Source organism: Mycteria americana, chromosome Z (assembly GCF_035582795.1).
Source record: "Mycteria americana isolate JAX WOST 10 ecotype Jacksonville Zoo and Gardens chromosome Z, USCA_MyAme_1.0, whole genome shotgun sequence".
NCBI lineage: Eukaryota > Metazoa > Chordata > Aves > Ciconiiformes > Ciconiidae > Mycteria > Mycteria americana.
The window spans coordinates 48,903,671-48,923,028 of record NC_134396.1 but is presented as its reverse complement, the minus strand read 5'-3'; the positions used below and the strand labels follow the sequence as shown (position 1 = coordinate 48,923,028).

Below are 19,358 nucleotides of genomic sequence, written 5' to 3'. Positions count from 1 at the left end.
AATTAAAATAAAGTTTAGTTAATGAAACTTTTGTTTAGAAAAGCTTTTATAGATTACATCATCAGTAACTTTCTTGCAAGAAAAAAAAATTGTTGCCATTCTGAAGTAGAAAACATTTTTCCTTATCTGCCATCTAGCTGCCTTGATTAGCAGATCTTTAGAATTTCATCACTATAGTGTTCAAAGCAGCTCTTAGAGTCTCATTAAAATAGCATCTTCCATACAGGTAGTGCTGTTTCAAGGCTTAGGATGCTTTGGGATGACTCACAAATCTGTGGATAGTCTTTTGCTGGACTGATAAATTCACTTATTCACAGGAAGGTTAAAGGAAAACTTGAGAACACTCAAGGGAAGAGGATGCACTGCACAGTGAAAACTGAACTTTGTTTGACAGCAGCAAGCCATTAGCTTGGCTCCACAGCCTGTGAAACCACATCCTTCAAAACTCTTAAGTAAAGTGCATTCCAGACACCTCTTCCAATTAAAACAGGCTTAGTTGTTCAGATCATGAGTTGTTCATGGTAGAGTCTTGACACTACCTAAGAGCAGACTAACAAATACTTTGTTATTTGTTATATAGGGATGCAGAATACCTGTGCAACAAAATTTAAAATTTTCTGCAAGATAGCCTGGATAAAAACAACATCTGACTGGCCAGATTTGATCCTACAAAACTAATTTTCCATTTCTGACAAAGAATCACTAGTTTAATTACATTCAAATTACTCTTTACATTCTGCTATTTCCTTTGTTTAGTGCTGAGGGTACAAGATCATTTCCAATCAACATGGATTACAACCACTGATAAAACTGGGAAGAGGTCTTAAAGTGTCAAAGTTCAAGGCTTTAAAAATACTATAAAAACACAGCATTATCTCAGGAGTGACCTTCATCTCATCAATTAAAACCTTCTCTAATTAATACAACCTCCTCTAATAAAATGTGGCTCATTACCAGAAATCAAAATCACTGCTAGAAGCAGAAGGCTTTTGAAGAAAAGACTACTCTTAAACCAAGTACCATCCCAAATTAAGTTCTTGACAAAATGTTACAGACACATTTGTCATACACTGGAAGAATATGTTCCAACATCCTCCTCGTTGAGAATTTAGAGACAGAAACTACAAGCCATTAAAAAGGCACTTTGTTTCAATTCAGTACACATGGATGAGGAGATGAAGAGATCCTTGACTTCCAGTAATTAAAAATCAGCCAAAACCAGCCTTGAATCTCATGAAGAACAAAGTCCTTTAAAACCAAACCTTCACTGAGATCCTACTATCTGAACCCACATGACTTCTTTGAATGTTTAATATCCATACACTTCAGAGAAAGTAATTTATGACTTAACCTCAGCTGAAACAGATTGTAATCTTCATTAGTATGTCCTCTGCAGAACTGATGAGCAACTCAAAACACCAAGTGACTTTTAGTTGTCATTTGAACAGATGGTGTACATTTGCACTGATTGCTCTATGACTCCATGTAGGACAACAAGGGCTTGAAAAGTTCACCATGGAGAAGCAAGAAGCCTTATAGACCCGTGTCATCAGCTCCTAAAAAAAATTTAGGTTTTGATGATCTTTCCCTTCCTCCTACCTTACACAGATTATGTTTTAACTTCCATTGTTGAAAAATCCTAATCCTAGGTGCAGTGAAAACATCTAGTTAGATAAAATGTCGTATGTGATTCTAGAACCCCAGAAACCAACCACTTATTAAGACAAGGAAAAGGTGTATCCCTGGTGAGTAATTGTATGGTAACCTGAGTACTAGGATTTTTATACGTTTTTTCTGAAGCAGTTCCAGATCTCTATAGGAAACAACAGTTTTTCCCATTCTCATGCAAATATTGCCTATTTTTGAAAGAGAGAGGATAAACAGAGATAAAGATAAGGAAAAAGAGAGGATAAAGATAAAAAGAGAGGATAAATTCCTTTCGGTATTTAGCAAAAGGCCTTTAAAAATTCAGGTTTTCAGTCACCTGACTCTACTTATGGTTCCAGACACAGTGGCAGCCCAGTAAAAACAGTAGCTGTCAAAATGGAAATCTGTAGTGAGAAGCCAGAAGCTACCAGCAGGTAAGAAGTAGGAATGTGCTACAATTCAACTGAATGCACATTTTACCAGCAGTCACTTTTCTTTTTAACATCCCCACATAGTTTAAACCCAGATTACAGCACTTGATGGTTAATTAATCCAAACAAAACTTAAAGATTTGAAAGGATCTGAAAAATTACATATCCATGCCTTTGGTTAAAAAATTTCAGTGACATCACTGATCTGTCCAGTAATTGCCTCTGTGCTTCTATGACAGAAGATGAGCAAACGTTGCTAGAATTGCCCTGTACCTTGCAAATGGTTAGTAGGTATTCTGTATTCCTTCTGGATTTAAATGTACACACAGTAACTTACATAAAGTTAGCTACCCATGAACCACACAACTCAAATCAAAAGAAGCCTTGCAAAATCTTTCTTCTTCTGTTCTTGCAACTCCGGGAGGGCTTTAAGATGCACCCTGCTCATACTTCTATTGTTCTAACATCCAGCTCTTTCAGATACAAATTTAAGCAACCATATAACACAGTTAGTCTCCTTTGAACTCTTGCTGCTGCAGCTTTCTTACCCCAGACTCGATCCTAGCCTTTCAACTGACTGCAAATGTGAAAACAAACCTGATAGTTAGCATTGTTTATTTAGTATTATATAGCAGGATTTTAATCAATCGAGCAGAAAAGCTTTTTTTCTTTCCATCAAAAACTGTTCAGTCCTCCATATCTTCCAGTATTTGATTGCCTCAATTCTTACATTGAAGTCTTGAAACTTCAGTTTTGAAAACATTTTCCCTCTTTTTTTTTTTTTTTTCCTTTTTCTCTCTCAAAACAAATACAATTGTTAAAGTTAAGAAATTGAGGAAGGGACACTAGAATGCAATACAAAATCAGGACCACCTGAGCTGGTACTTGCAGGTGTTAAAACAGAGCAAAAGCAGAGGCTTGTATATGTTCCTTCCAAAGACTGCAAGATTTCTCCTTGTTAAAAATACAGTAGAACACTCTATTAAAAGGTTCCTTTTTCTTAACACAGAGAAATACAAATCATTTCAATAGTACATCAACCCATTAAGAGCTGGAATACAGCTACACTTGTCAATCGCTTCCAGTAGGAAAAATATTCATAACCTCTCAAGTTTACTCCAACAGTTTGTAATTCTTTGTAAATATACCTGCAAAGGGCTGGATTCATAATCTAAAAATTTACTACTTTATTTCACTACTGTGGCACATTTTTCAAGTATCCAAGGAATCTTCCCTCATAATCTTTAAGAACATTTCACTTTGTTCAGTATAAAGGAGTTTGCACTGCTAGACATTGTGAACTTAAGAGAAACAGTTAGCTTTGAGTCTTCACTAGTATAAATCCAACTGATTTTAAAAATGAAAATTGTACAGATTTTAAGCATTGTATCAAATTTAGACACCACTGATAATTTTATAGCAGACAGTATTCTGCAAGTACTTCATGTTTAGAAGATACAAAGTACAGTGAATGTAAATAGCAGAGAACTCTGGCTTTATTATGCAAAGCATACAATAACTTTCTTTTAACTAGACATTAATGCAAATGAAACAGAATCTGTTTTCACAGTGACCACTGTCAAAGTTTTATAGGAAACACCTGTTGCAACTACTCATTGCTTTAAGACCTCAAGTATAATAGGAGAGGATAGAGGGAGATACTCAGATCACCTGCACTGACAGCATTTATGACAAAGTCTGTGCAATACCAAATAGCACTGCAGAGCAGAGACAGTTTTCTTGACTCATTAACTTTTGGATTTCCAACCACTGCCTGGCTCAACGTAACATGAAGAATCTGAGGGTGCCAAAAGAAGTTGTGATGTCTACTACACCTGCATCTTGAGCTCCACTAGCTTAATCAAGAACTCAAACAACAGGCTGTGCCAATCCAGTTCTGGCTTGCTGTGTTTCTATTCCTCGCTCCTCGCTTTGCTATGTGCATCTGCTCCTTTCCTTGAACAAACACACCAGTCTGAGCATACAGTCAGCCTGTTCAAAGAGCTGACTCAGTCCAAAACTAAGCTAAGATACAATTACGTATTTGCCCAAACGCTCTAAAGTACAGAAAACCCCATCAGATGATAAAACTCACATCAGTACACTTTTACTTCTCATTTATAAAACTGACTGTGCAAATCAAGACAACCTAATCAAATTCAACACCATTTTACCTGCAAAAGGTTCAATTATTTTTAATAAGCAGGAACACAACAGTCCTAATGTTTGGAGACAACCCAGTAACATCTGACTCTTCTGTTATGAGGACTTGCTATTCTCTTCACTAAATTCCTCAGACTGTGTCAAGTAAACTACTAAAATGTGTTAGTCCTAGGCTGAATATATTACAGCCAAAAGTTTCAAATTTTCAGTGAGACAAGAATTCTCATTTCTACTTCCTTGCTGAGTAGAATCTTTAGAATAAATGAAATATTAGGAACATAAGCGTTTTTAAAACAAAATTAATCTTTAGTTCAGTATGTTGATGACAGCAAAGAATAGTATCTGAAGTGGCCAATTCTGTCTTTTCTGGTGCTTTTAAAGGAGAAATCTACAGTACTTCATGTATCAATTTCAGTTTTAATGCCTTACAGATAAACATATTGTGAAAAACTATTTTGATTACAACAGTAGCATGGAACTTTTCAAATCCTACCATGAAGCTCCTAGCCTGAATTATGTCACCTACCTTTAAGCCAAGCTACACTGCTGCTTGTTTGCCATCTTCCTCTCTCCCTCTCCTTCCACCAGTGATAGCCATACTAAAATACCAGGAGAAAATCATCACTTATTAGAGAGGGTGCACTTGTCATGAAGCAGCATCGTCTCCTATTCTAGCAGGCCTTTCTTTAGTGTCAGCCCTATAGGCCTCGTGCAACCCACATATTTCTCATCTTTCATTCAAGTATCATCCATCATCATTTCATTCTCATCTTTCATTCAAGTATCATCCATTACACGTGACAAACTTCCCTTGAAAGACAGCGGACAGCCAGCCTTCCCATCGATGAGCAACAGAGCACCTGAACTGTCAAGACACTGTGAGGCCCTCTATTCCACAGCTGTGCAAAAAACCCTCAGGGCCATTTGCTCTCCGCAGAATCAAGGGCAATGAATAAGCACTTGTCAATCCTACAAACGCAGGGAAAACCCAGCAACCTGCACACAGCAAGTGTGCTCAGCAGAACTCTCCTTTTCTCTTGTTGTACCCATGTAAACTGCACTCAAACCAACTGAGAAATAGGCTTCAATATAAACAGCACTTAAAACAAACACTGGCATTAGACTAACAAAAGCACGTATGCTTGTAGTAGAAGAATGAATAGTTGAGAGGAATTAGGAAAGAAATGGCAACGTTCAACAGGTAATAGAAAGGAAAGTGAAAAATAGTACTTTCAACAAAGGAGGAAGGAACGGAAAATTATTCTCCTGGAAGAATGAGAAAATTAAACACCGAAATGTAATCTAGTTTACTGTGTGGTTTAATTCTTTCACATTTATAATGAAATAGACTATAAAGACAGGGACCTGCACTCATGCAATAAGCACAAAAAACATTTCTCCAATACAGTAATTCTTGCTTTTTCAGCTCTTGGCTTCTTTTGACATGCTGACCATACCGCCTTTACCATACTAAACCAGAACAAGAACATAAAAAGCAGTCCTAAACTACTGATATTCTATCCCAGCCATCTTAACAGTTTTCTACCTTTTAGAGCTTTTCAGCAATTAAGTGCAGTAACTTTATCCATTAGAAGCAGCAGACAACATAGATGTTTGAAAGTATCTTTTGCCCAAACACAAAAGACATTCATAACTACATTTCATCAGTCATGTTTCTTGTAGGCCGTATGTTCTGAACTCATCTTAAGATGTTTGCAATGGGGATCGGTCACATTGCATAAAGGAAAGATTCCACCTCACACTTTTGGCAGGCTTAATGAAATCATTACAGTGACATGAGCCTAATATCTCTGAAATGTCCTTAAATTGCTGTGTGTGCTCATGTAAAACAAGTACTACATTTTCAAGTCAGATTGCAGAAGCCAGCATGTTTCACTTGTGTAAGAGCTTTCACAGCCTCATTTCTGCTGTTTTAGAAAGTACTGGCTGCAACTGTCCACCCCCCTTGCTGAAGAAGGCCACCTTGAACCAAAAATTCCTTACACATCAGGTGCTTATTTTAGCAGTACAGAATCTTAGCACAAACCACTGATGAAGGCAGCTTTATGACAATATAGGCTCAATGTAGCAGAAGAGCAAGGGGAAACTCTTCAGGAAAAAAGGCATGTGGAATGAGAACTAGATCCACCAACTTGCCTGTCAGCCATAATTCTCAAGTGCTGTTCTTACAGCATACATTAGTAAAATCTCCCAAAATGAGTCTGTATTTCCCTTATGTTCAGTAAGATTTACACTTTAATAAGGAATAGCCATGAAAATGTTCTCTAAATTGCCAAATACCAACAGCTTAACCAAATCTCAGAGAAAGTAAGCAATTACCAGTTTCCCTTACTACAATTTACTTTTCTGCAGCACTAACACAAGCTTATTCCAGCTAGCAAGATAAATTAACTACCTCCTGAACAGAAGTTTCCCTTTCCAGCCATGCATATAGTCATTTTGTAACATGATCAAGTCTCTCTCTCTCTCTCTCTCGTCAGAAGTATAGAAAGTACATTTTTGAACAGTACAAAAGTTAAATCACTCTTCCTTATCCAGTCATGGCAATGGTACTCTAGAGCCTCTGGGATAGTTCAGTTTTAGTCCATAAACGAGTTGAAGATACGCTCTGCATTTAGATCTTTGCACTAAACTCCTCAGAATCCCTTAAAACAAGGCACAGTTGTCAGCTTTTATAGGTAAGGGAAGATTGTTGGTGAAAATAAAGAAGTTGAAACAGAAAACCGATAGCTAAGCAGCTAGCTCCTTCCAACTTCAAAGACAGCACTAACAGCCAGTCTATTACGTTAGACTTAATAGTAATTAAGTAATAGACTTAATAAAAAATAAAATCAGTAGAAGAATAGATCAGTAGACCAACTTTTTTTTTTTTCCTGTAAAACAGAGATCTATGTGGAAAACTAGTATGAAAGCAGACAAATAACCACTAAATGGCTTTTACGCTGTCAGGAGTCAGGCATTCACAACAGCATTTCACATGGACATAATGATTCTATGATATACTGCAGAACTGCAGGACAGAAAGGACCTTGCCTAACAGTGATCTCCACACAGCAAATCCTGGGCATCCAAAAGACTTTTTGTCTCAGGATGTATGTATGTAGATCTCTTTTAGATTGTGAGCAACTGAAAAAGTAATTTCAGGAAAAAAAAGTTCATTCCTTTGTTTTTGGATTAAAGCTGGGAGGAAAGAGAGCTGAAAAGTTGGGGTTTTTTTTTCCATTTTCATGCTAAAATTGTCAATGTCTGCAGATGGCGATAATGGATGACTAACTTGAAAAAAGGTTACTTATCATGGTAGGCAATAAGTGGCTAAGGAATCTGGGGGAGAAGCAAAAGCAGCTCATTTTTCCCTTGTCTTCACTCCTCCAGTGAATATATCTTACAGTAATGTCAGGCCTAATAATGGAGGCTGCAGAAGAGGAATCCGGAATCTTTTCACTTATCCTTATACTCTGTATTTCCACATTCTAAAGATAAAACAAACCTCCATGACACTTTCCAATCACCTCCAGAAATTCAATTCCGTGTCGACTCATGCTCATTAATGGAGACTAAATGCCCTGACAGAGCAATGGCTTTGGAAGTCTACCTCAAGTTCCACTAGGCAAGTCATTTGACCCATTGGTGGAGCAACGGAGGAAGGAACTGAAACTTAGGGACAGAATGTACTTTCCCTTCCCAAACACAGGTAGCAAAAATACTTCATTTGTAGACTATAATCCACTTACATAATTGATCACAGAATGGCTTATATACAGAGTTAGTCCTACACTTATTTGTATCCCATTGCATTGTTAATTTCAGCAAAAAAGAAAAAAGGCCAGGGTAAAATACCTTTTTGTCCAAAAAAACCCCAAGACAAAACAAGGCATTATCCTGTCTGTATCTGTAACACTTCATCCAAATTCAAGCCATTTTTAGTCATAAAATCATAATCACACAACCCATGACCTGTTATCATCTGGGCATGATAACCTTACATAATTTGAATAACTGTTACAGATTAGAGCAAACGTATTCCTGATAAACAATTTCTGGTGTTAGCATCTAAGATTATGCCTAAAAACTTGCATTAAAAATGACTGCAACTAATAGCGTACTTTTTGCACCTACATATTTCAAATTATATTCATAAAATGAAAATTTCAGGTGCCAGGATTCACTTAATACCATGTGGATCAATATACACACACTTCTTCTGGTAAATTCTGTAAAATCTTGAAAGAACCTGACATGCAAGAAGGTGAACTGAAAAAAAAAATAGCTCCACTAGCTACCCAGAAGCCTTTTTACCTGGTCCAGTACCATTTATGCTACCTCAGATACAAGCCTATACAAATCTAGACTAGTTTTCTTGTGGACAATCCCCAAATTAGGAAGTATGAATGAAGCATTTTATGAATATAAACACAAGTCTCTTCTGAAATTACTACAGAATGACCTGATGTTGGGATAGATTTCTACCTCATTCTAGCTAGTCAAGAAATAGAAGTACAAGATTAGAAACACAAGTTTAATAAATTGGTATGCAAATAAACTACTTACTCTGGTGCCACAAAGCATAATTATACTATTAACAAGGATAAATTTTATTAAAAAGCACCTTTCAATTACACTGCTTTTGCTCAATAATAGTTAGATTGAAACATTTGGTAAAATAAGGTATTACCACAGTATTTCAAATAGACTAGATTTTATATTTCACTGCAGGAATAGACATAGACTGTAGCAATGAACTTCAGAATTTAAAAGTACAGATTCAAGGTAAGGCAATGCCAATTTACCGAATCCAAACACATTGGGAAAAGAAGGTTGGGAAGGAAAACGCATATATGGATTTTCCAGGAAAATGATACAAAAATATTGGGCATCTCTTTGCAATTTGTCTGAGAACAGTATGAGCATAGATCAAAGAACTTTCTTTTACCAAGATTTTAACTAAACACCTGTGAATTAACTACCATCTTATGGCAAACCAATACAAAAAGCATGATCTTAAAGCATAAATTGATTTAAGATGCAAGGCTACTTTGCAATCAGTCTTAGGAAACTGCTACAGAAAAAGGCAGTTTAGTTACTTATTTCATTCAACAAATGAAATAAATCCATGCAACTGTTCCTAAAAAAAGGAAAATGTTTATCTCTAAACCTGATGGATTTTACTCACAGAGTATAACTTTTTACTGTATTGTTTCCACATCAACACAAAAGAACTTTTCCACAAGTGCAGATTTTTGGACAGGGCAAGAGCAACTTGCACTTGTGGATAAGAAATTCTAAGTGAGCATTTAACAAGTGGTGGTGTTCCGCTTGCTTTTCCCTGAAAAGGATTCAGTAAAGCTTGAAAAACAGTCAGTAAACAACCAACTGGTATAATGCTAAAGCAAGAAAGACTAAAGGAGTCACTCACTGTAGCACCGCAACTGAGGGGGCTTTCATAAGTGTAGACAGATCCGATCAGGCAAACACTGTAGACTGGTTTGGGGTCCACAGCTTACACAAAATGAATAATTCAAAGATAGAAAGAAAAGCATTTCAAGCATTAAGAGCACTGATTTGATTATAGTGTGTTAGCACTCTCTTAAAGTGAGGAAATAGTATTACAAGTATCTTTAACAGATATAGGTTTAACAAAAGTTAGAGTTTGAGATATAAATAATTTTATTTAGAAACGGGGCATATGTATTTTCAGCAGTTTGTATGATTAGGTACTTAAACAAGCACATAAAAAATTCCTTTACCTCTTGCCTATTTTGAATCCTCAAATCAAGATCAGAGTCCTTGTGTCTAGAATATACTTTATATTGTAGGAAAAAAATATAATTAAAAAAAACCCCAGTTATTATTACAATGGAACAGTATGAAATACAGTCATCTGAAACACAGGACTTAAGATCCCAGTCAATTTTGACCTTAGCCCCAAGACACAACTTTAATTTCCAAATGTCTCTATGTCCAAATGATTTTTGGGAAAAGTCATTCTCAATTAACAAAGCATGCAACTATTTAAAAAAAAATCCCATTCCTCAAACAAATTCTACTGACTGCCACTGCTCAATACAATAAATAATTTTGTCATAATAAAAATAAAAATTTTGTTTAGTAAGTTAAAGTAAATTTGGCAACGTCCTTCAACTAAATAATCAATTGACCCACAGCTTTCATAATGCCACTCTGCGTACTCAAACTAATAGTTCAGATACAACAAGAAATGTCAGAGACAATTCCTCATAAATAAAGAATATATAAGATAGTCAGCTGTATTGTACCTTTCATCTTGTTCTTTCAGGTGACAAACTAGAAAAAGCGGTACAGCACAACACATTGCCTGAAAAATCAGAAACACTGCACTGGCAATGCTTACTTATTTTCATTAATAAATTACATTTATGGTTACAAACATTAATATAATGTTTGCATGCACATTGCAAGAGAAGATAGCAAAGATGACCTGTTCCAACACAACGTCACACATAATTCACACAAGATTTGTATTATATCAAGTAACTTCACAATCATTATATAATAATCAACTGAAGATAGTGACATACACTGACTGTCTGGTTATGCAGAGAGTGAAAAGAAAGTTCTTTACTAAAACTGAAAAACTTTACAAGATGGTCATTTGCAAGTCAGCAAATAATGTGATACTCATTCTGGCAACCTGAAAAAGTAACTTTCCTCCTTAGTTAAGCAAATACTGCACAGACATTCTTGCCCACAAGCAACAGACACAGAATGCTTCCTACCTTAAATTAAAATGAATTTATGCTGTTCACAAAGCAAAGACATCCTCAGTTTCCAACAACAAGGACAGCCTCAGTATCAAGCAAGACAGATCCTTATTGCCACCAAAACACTAGCCCTTTAAATGTAGACAAAGTTCTAAGTTACTGTCAGTCACAATACAAAATAGTTATCCGTTAACAGAATACAAAAGTTATGTCTGTTATACAGACATAAATAATATGTTATTTATATATAAATATAAAAAATAAATATGTTAACGTCAACCTAAATATATGTCTATAGGGATAATAATAAGTCTCCCTCTTACCACTTTGCAGAGAGGTGGAAAGTAATGGCAGTGCTAGTTTAAATAAGTTCTTCCACTAGCAGCAAAACTACAAAAAAGCCTGGGTTTCTTCACACTTGCGTATTTCTTCCCGCAATCTTACCCTGAATTGTAGTAATGCCAACACACACACCTCGATTATCTCCAGTTCTACCCCCACCACCTCAACAATTTCCCCCAGTGGCTCCATCAACTTATAATTGTGATTCAAAAAAGAAGCAGTCATAACTGTGACAGGAGTTATCTTTTAACATAAAGAACAAGTAACTTGAGCTCACCATACTTTGTCATTCCCCCTACTTTTGAATGATCTGTACTACCCCCTATTTTTGAGTAATACATGCTGTGTTTGACAAAGGAGTAAGACGACCCTTAAGTTTCTACGTATAGTATGAAGTTCCTAGTATAAAGTACTGTTTCTGATTAAGGGAAAAAAAAAAAAGAAAGAAAAAAGGGAAAATAGTATAATTGATCAACTTACTGTTTTATTCCTTCCTACAATGCTGGCTCTACCATATGATTGCAAGACTTCAGGTCTCTGCAGTAGCAAACTTCAGTCAAACTTTCAATAGCAAATAAGGCTTTCTATCTCGCTAGTTCTCACCACACTGAGTATTTAATTTTCATTGTCCGTTCATTTAAATATAGATGGACTTATTCAGTAAAATTAACTTGAGAAAATCTAATTCAGATAAGAGGAGCAAGTTTTGGCTTTTTAGAGCAATTATAGAACAAGCCACTGTTTACAGTGTGTCTTCAGTTAGCAACGAAACTGTGTTACATATCACAATAGCAAAGATTGCTTTTAATACAGAAAAACCCCTTTCTCTCTTCCCTTTTATTGCATTTATGACTTCCACGTATTAGCTAAACTTACAGTCTAATACAGCAAGCTTGCATTTTAAAAATGGAGGTGCAAGGAATACAAAACCATAAGTTTACTTCAAGACAGAGCTTCAAAGTAAGTCTTGCATAAGCTAAAAGACATGGACAGCTTCTTCCTGGCTTTTAACCTACTCCAATCAAACTGCCCTGAGCAGGTTTTCTCTACATTTCATTCAAACATGACAGCATACCTAACCTAGCAAATCAGAGTAGTTTCAACTACCATTAAACATCTTTATAGCAATGACAAAAGAGAGAACATAGTTTAAACTACTAAACTCTCAGGAATGCCAACAATCTTAAATCCATTACATCTCCAAACACCATTATCACCAATACAAGCTTCCATTTAGTAACTCTCCTTCCACATGTGTACCAATTGGACAATAGTTCCAAAACAAAAAATAGAGAAAATGTTTATTTTATAACATACAAGATCTCAATACACTTTCTTGTAAACTGGTATCATCTCTTAAGACAGTAACTGAGAAGTGAAACCTATCAGCATGCATGCTTTTCAAAACATCATGCCCACATCCACTTCGTAGGTCCTATCTAGCTTACAGCTTCAATGGAAGTGCTTCTACTTCTTCTTACAGAGTTTCCCAAAGAGTTCAGGAATTTAATCTGGAATTATTTCAGTCCTGGGAAATCATTACCTGAGAAAAGCTAAAAAGGCCACCTAGATTAAAACAGTCATATGGGAAAAAGGAAATGGAAGCTATTAAAACGAATGTAGAACAGTTCTTGGTGAGAAAGCTTACCTATATCTCAAATATAAAGCTTAGAGATGACCTCCTCTAAAGCATGTAGGTAGTCGAGAGAAGTAAGAGTAGGTTGGGCAGCTGCAGCAACTAGAATCTGCACTTTACAGTCTCTTAGTAGGTGAAGTCTTTCATAGCATGGTAATTAATTTCTGCCATTCTAGGCATTAGTATTAGGCAAGCATAGTTATAAACTCTTAAGTCAACTTTAATACAACATTTACAAGTGTTTGGTCTTGATTTTCTATGGTGACAGCAGCATAACAAGATCAAGCTGGCTAGATCAGCCCACATAAAGAAATGAAACAGATTTTCCTCAAAAAGTTGTTTACAAAATGCTTTAAAATGTCTTTCTTTCCAAGATTTCTCTTGCAGTACCCCTATGCATCTCTTCAGAAAACCACCTGACACTTTTCTAATGCATCCTACATGATCTCACGAAGTACCTTCAGTTCTGCACAGGTTCTGCATTCTCTTAAACACATTATAAAATATCTACAAGTAAAACTTAAATTGAAATAGTAAAGCTACTGGAAGGGTACAAGGTTTCTATTTCTATTCACCTTGTCACCAACCAAAGAATTTTATGAATTGCATAGCACCTTTATGAGACACATGATAAGTATCACAGTTCAGATTCTCATCTGACCTGCCACTAAAAGAACAAACATAAAATTCACAAGTATCCTACCTGAAAATCACTAATAATTTTTAAAAAGCACAGTACCTAGTACTAAAGAGACTTGTAACAACATATTTAGCACATGCCTAATTGTTCATGCTGTAAAAAGGAAACCAATTTACAATGGAAGATACATACATGGGGTGCTCCTTAAACATAGGGTTCATCTCAACTTTTTTTTTTTTTTTTTTTAAATTCAAACCTTTTCATCCACAAACTTAATTCCTCTGTGAAACTCTGGAAGACAATTATGTAGGATTATTTTGAAAAATACCAAACAAAATATTTCCAGAAGAATCTTCCAGAGCACATACAGATAATAAAACAGAATTTCTTGAACTGGTTTCTCAGAGGCACGCATTTCATACAGAGGACAGGAAACATCTAAACTGATTTGATACAAAGCATGCATAAAGTGATAGTTTTGTAACAATTAAAAAAAAAACCAAACGTGAAGTAAAAAAAGAACATGCAAGTATTTCATAAACCATAATAATCAAACCTTCTGTGAGCTGTATTAACTTTGGGACATGCTAAACTTTCCACACAGGACACTCTGAAGTAATACCCAACACTTTCAGACTAAAAGAGACCAACTTAGGAGACCAAATCTGACAGTACCACAACTCACTAAACTGTTGAGAAAACAATCAGAATTTCTGTAATATCAAATATATATATAGGAATGCATGTGTGTGTGTATATATGTATCCTTAGACCTTAAAACAACTCAAACCACAAGCATTCTATATTTTACCTACAAGTACCACTTCATTTCCTATTTCTCACAATACTTAAAATCCCGTATGCCACTTAGATACACGGCTGAGGTCGTAAAGGCAAGGGACATGTCCTCTCTATTCTCTAGCTTACTGGAAACGGTATCTCCACCACTACCAACCGCCACCCCACCCCTCAAAGCGACCCTTTCTCCCAAAGCCGTGGGGTTTTGGAGCCCTGCAAACCCACCCCCGAAGGGGAGAGAGCATTCAGAGACAGCTCGGGACAGCTCCATCCACCCCACCCCACCCCACAGAGGCAGCACCGCCTTGCCCGCAGCTGAGCTGCGCCGGGCCCCTCCACACAACAACTGCTCGGGGCAACTCTGCTCGGGGGTAGGAAGGGGAGGAGAGGGGGGTGTCAGGGTTTCCTTTCCCGCAGAAGACAAGAGCCACCTTCCCCTGGGGCGGGGGGGAGCTGTCCAGACAGACAGAAGGACAGGGACAGACGCTCCCCTGGCCCACAGAAGACGCCCTGCTCCGGGAGGGGAACCCCACACAAAACCCAACCTCTCCTACTAACACCCCCCACCCCCGAGAATACAGCGTGCTTGCTGCAGCACGATAAGTTCAACTACAGTCCCCCCCCAAACCCCGGACACCTGGGAGGCAGAAGGCCCGCACCTCTGCAGACCCCCATCTCCTTGGGGCGGAGAAGACCCTCGCCCCGCACCCTTCCCCACTCCCACGCACAGTCGTGCCGGGAGGCCCCCCGCAGCTCCCCACGCAAACACCCCGGGGGGGTGGCAGGCCCGCCCCGCCCCCAAGACCCTCGCCTGGACTCACACGGCCCGCGGCCCCCACAGCGGGGCGGGCGAAGGCCGGGACCTCGGCCCCGCCACCGGCAGACCCCCACGCCACCCCACCCCACGCCACGCCACACCGCGGCCCCACACTAACCTGACGGGGGAGGGGCGGCGCCGTGTGCGTTGGCGGGGGAGGGGCGCGGTAGCTTCTCGGGGCTGGCCGGGGGTTTTCCTGCCCGCCACCGCTACCGATCCTCCGCTCCCCGGCCCGTCCTTCCCCCGGGCGCCACCACAGAGAGAAAGCAGAGGACGTGAGCGAGGTAACGCGAGACAGAGGGAAACCCCAGCCCCTCTTCCCCTCCCCCGCCAAAAAATTAAAAAAAAAAGGGGGGGGGAAGGGGGGAATAAAATTAAAAGGCTCGGCCCGGAGTTTAAAACAAAGAGGCGGAAATAGCCGAGCGCGGCCCGAGCGGAGCCGAGCGGGGGCGCCGCGCTCAGGGCGCATGCGCGCGGGGCGCTCACCCGGGCACGGCTCCGGCCGCCCCCTCCCCCGAGAAGCGGCGCTGGCCCACGCGCGCTCCTCCGCCCCCCGCCGCGCGCGTGTGTCGGGGGCGGGTGGGGTCCGGCCGCGGGGTTCCCTGAGCCACCCGCCAGCAGCCTCCGGCCGTCCCGGGAGCCTGGGCAGAGGGAGGATGTCCGGGTCCCCGGGATGCCCAGCCTTGAAAAATCAGTTGAACTTGTGAGCAGCGTGAGGTGAGTGCAGGTGATTCACTTGTCGGCAGGTATGGCCCTTCATTGCTCCAAGCTGTCTCATGTCTCAACGTTTTCCTCAAAGCACATAGGTGTCTTCTTAATCGGTGAACGTGGAAACTTGAATAGGAGCTGGGAGCGCTGGTGGCAAAACACACAACTTGGTGACAAGCTGCAGGTGACTCAAGCACTCCAGCTGTTGAAATTGGGAAGACTTTGGCTTCCTGAGAGTTGAAAAGTGTGAGGTCTTAGGTCAAGGAGGGTGCATAAAGCTTGGGAAGCCCATGCCAAGTTCAGCTTCACACCAAGTGGCTGAATGCCAAGGTTGCAAAGACAAGTACTTAAAAATTCACCAGTCCAAACTCTTAAGACCCCAGAGCAAGCTTTATGTTCCCAATTATGCATATATTTTGAATGTAATGCTTTAAAATACCTGTGTATTTCCTGCTTTCTTTCCTCCCTGCCAACCAAGAATGAGCCACAAGACAGTCTTCCAGCTTGTCTAAGAATGCAATGGGAAATGGGCTGTCTGACATGGCACAGCCCTAGAAGATGTTTTCCTCCTTGTCCAACAAACTACTGAGCCTTTACTGTGTACCAAGACTTCAGGGTCTGTGCTTGGCTCTAGGAGCTATGTTAGCCAGAAGGTAAGTCTGTGTTAATAGAAAATATCCCAGCACTGCAGATTTCCTCTGTTTAACTTCAAGGGTTATGTGGTTAAACGGATGCATCTTGTCTGTCAGAAATTTAAATTCTGTTTTCAGTTTAACCACAAATGACTTTGCATGGGCCTTTGCTTACAGAGATATACTCTAGAAAGTAATGGGGCCTCCTGCCTGACTTCTAGAATTGGGGTTCAACTAGCCAGAAGCAAAAGTAACAAGCTGTAAGAATGTGCATGAAATTATAAACTGGATGCCTACTTCCCCCCCCCCCCCCCCCCCCCCAGTGTTTCCAGAGCCAAACACTGCAGATTGGGAAAAACATTAAGGCCAGAGTCTATGGGTTCTGGTTTTCTCTTACTATAGATACTTTTCAGAAGATGGTACCTGAAGCAAGATGATATGGCCATGCCTACTCAAACAATTACTCTACTTTAATATACCCCTTGTGACAAGATTGTTGTGACCCTCGGAGAGCCAAGGCAATGGTTTGCTCTCTTTTCAACCTCATTACTCTAACATCAGTTCTAATGCCTTTGGCAATGCCATTAAAGAGTGCGTTAGCCTATAAGTGATAGTTCTGAAATACAAGCTTAGCCAGTGACTAGAGCATCTAAGATCATAACTGAGTAGATATGAGTGCCTATTTGAACTGCAGCACTTGGTATTAGGAGAGAAGTGAAACTTTTTGTTAGCATTGCAGTCAGTGAGCTGTGATCAAACTACAAAAGTTCAGAGAATGACTTGGGGGGAACTAGAAATAGCATTTAAAGGATTCTTTCTGTTAGCTTTACATGAGTTATCCTCACAGTTTTCAGACAAAAAAAAAGCATAACATGAACACAGGTAAATTGAAGCTCTAGCTTCTGGAACCATGTATTTCCTAGCTAAGATAATTCATGGAAGAGAATCCATGTGAGACCTCTTGACAGGAAAAAAACCCCAAACATTTCAGGTAAAAGAAGTTCAGTTTCTCCTTTAGGACTTCTAACAGTGAAAAGGTATTGGTCAGCAAGAGCACATTAATGGTAATGGTACAAACAGGGAAATGGCTAGAAACCAACAAAACAGGATATTTTCATGAACAGTAGTGAAGCACAAAGTAGGCAAATATATGACAAAATGATTCTAGTTTAAGACCATAACACAGTGTTTACAAACAGCAAAGTTGAGAATTAATATTTCCAGTAGTTGCTCAGTTCCTTTCCAGAGCAATAGAGCTGTATCGATCCTGTAGGTCTGTGGACTAGACTGGTTGCATCCAAGGGTGCTGAGAGAGCCTGTTGATACCATTGTAAGGCTACTCCCTCTCTGTTACCTTTGCAAGATCATGATGACCAGGGGAGTCCCCCAGTACTGGCAAATGGTAAACATTTCACCTATCTTTCAAAACAGCGAGAAAGATAATTCAGGGAGCTACAGCCTCACTTTGGTCCCTGGGAGAATCATGGAGCAGGTCCACCCATGCCATTTCTGAACACATGCAGGAGAAGAACATGGCTTACCAAAGGTAAATCAGGGTGGACCAACCTGATTGTCTTCTATGATGAAATGACTGGGTTTGTGGATGCGAGGAATGTGGTGGATGATGTGTACTTAGACTTTAGCAAGGCTTTTGATACAGTCTGCCACAATATGCTTGCCTCACATTAGGACATTATGGCCTGGATAGGTGAACTACTGGATGGGTGAAATATTGGCTGGATTGTTGGTCTGAAAGAATACTGGTTAATGGGTTGTATTCTGTCTGAAGGCTGGTGACAGCATGAAGTTCTTCAGCAGTTTTCCCTGGGACCTGTATAATATCTTTTGTCAATGACTTGGACACGCAGAAATAAGTCTGTGGACAACAGCAAACTGGGAGTGCAGTCTATATGCCTGAGCATAGGGCTGTCATTAGGAGGGGCCTAAACAGGCTGTAGGAATAAAATTCAACAAATACAAAGTACTGCACCTGGAACAGACTTAACTTCCTGCAGTGGTACAGGCTGGGGTGTGACCGACTAGCTGGAAAGCAGGTCTGTTGAAAACGCTTTGTGAATTCTTGGCCACAATAGGCTAAACATGAGCCACCAGTGTGCCCTGGCACTGATGAGAATTAACAGCATCCTGGGATGTATTAACAGGCCAGTACATTGGGGGACGTGATTGTTCCTCTTTACGTAGTACTTGTTAGAATGAGTCTGGCATAGCGCATCCAGTTTTGGGTGCACCAATATGAGAAAGATACTGATAAATTTGATCAAGTCCAGCAGAGGCCACCAGGATGGTGGTGGATCTGGAGAACATGTCCTGCAAGGAGAAGCTGAGGGAAGTGGCTGATAAGCTTGATGAATTCCAACAGAGGCCACCAGGATGGTAGAGGGTCTGGAGAACATGTCCTGCAAGGAGAAGCAGAGGGAACTGGAATAGTTCAGCCTGGAGAAGAGATGGCTTCAGGGGGACCTAATGGCAGCCTTCAACACTTACAAGGAGGTCACCTACAAAAAGCGGAGCCAGACTCTTTAGTGAGGCACATGGCAGGATAATGTAAGACAGTGGTCATAAAGTGAATCAGGGGAGATTCTGATGGGACAGAAAGGAAAAAAGAAGATCACTATGAGGATAGCTAAACTTTGGAAGAGGTTTCCCAGAGAGGCTGTGCAATGTGCATCTTTGGAGATTTTCAAGACCAGGCTGGACAAAGCCCTGCTTTAAGGAAGAATTTGTACTAGAGACCTCTGGATGTCCCTTCCTATCTAAATGTTTCT

At 39.6% G+C, this 19,358-nt stretch overlaps 1 protein-coding gene across 5 annotated transcripts in view; it reads right to left on the bottom strand.

Moving 5' to 3' along the window:
- Positions 1–15,489, bottom strand: part of PCGF3 (polycomb group ring finger 3) — a 57,267-nt gene extending 41,778 nt beyond the window's left edge. For 2 of the 5 annotated variants that reach the window (XM_075526524.1, XM_075526526.1), the window contains exons 1-2: positions 15,351–15,489; positions 10,007–10,062 (exon numbers count right to left, since the gene is read on the bottom strand). The gene's annotated coding sequence lies outside the window, so the exon portion shown is untranslated. The remainder of the gene's footprint in view (positions 1–10,006; positions 10,063–15,350) is intronic. The other 3 variants (XM_075526527.1, XM_075526523.1, XM_075526525.1) reach the window with 2 other exon arrangements.
- Positions 15,490–19,358: the final 3,869 nt, after the last annotated feature.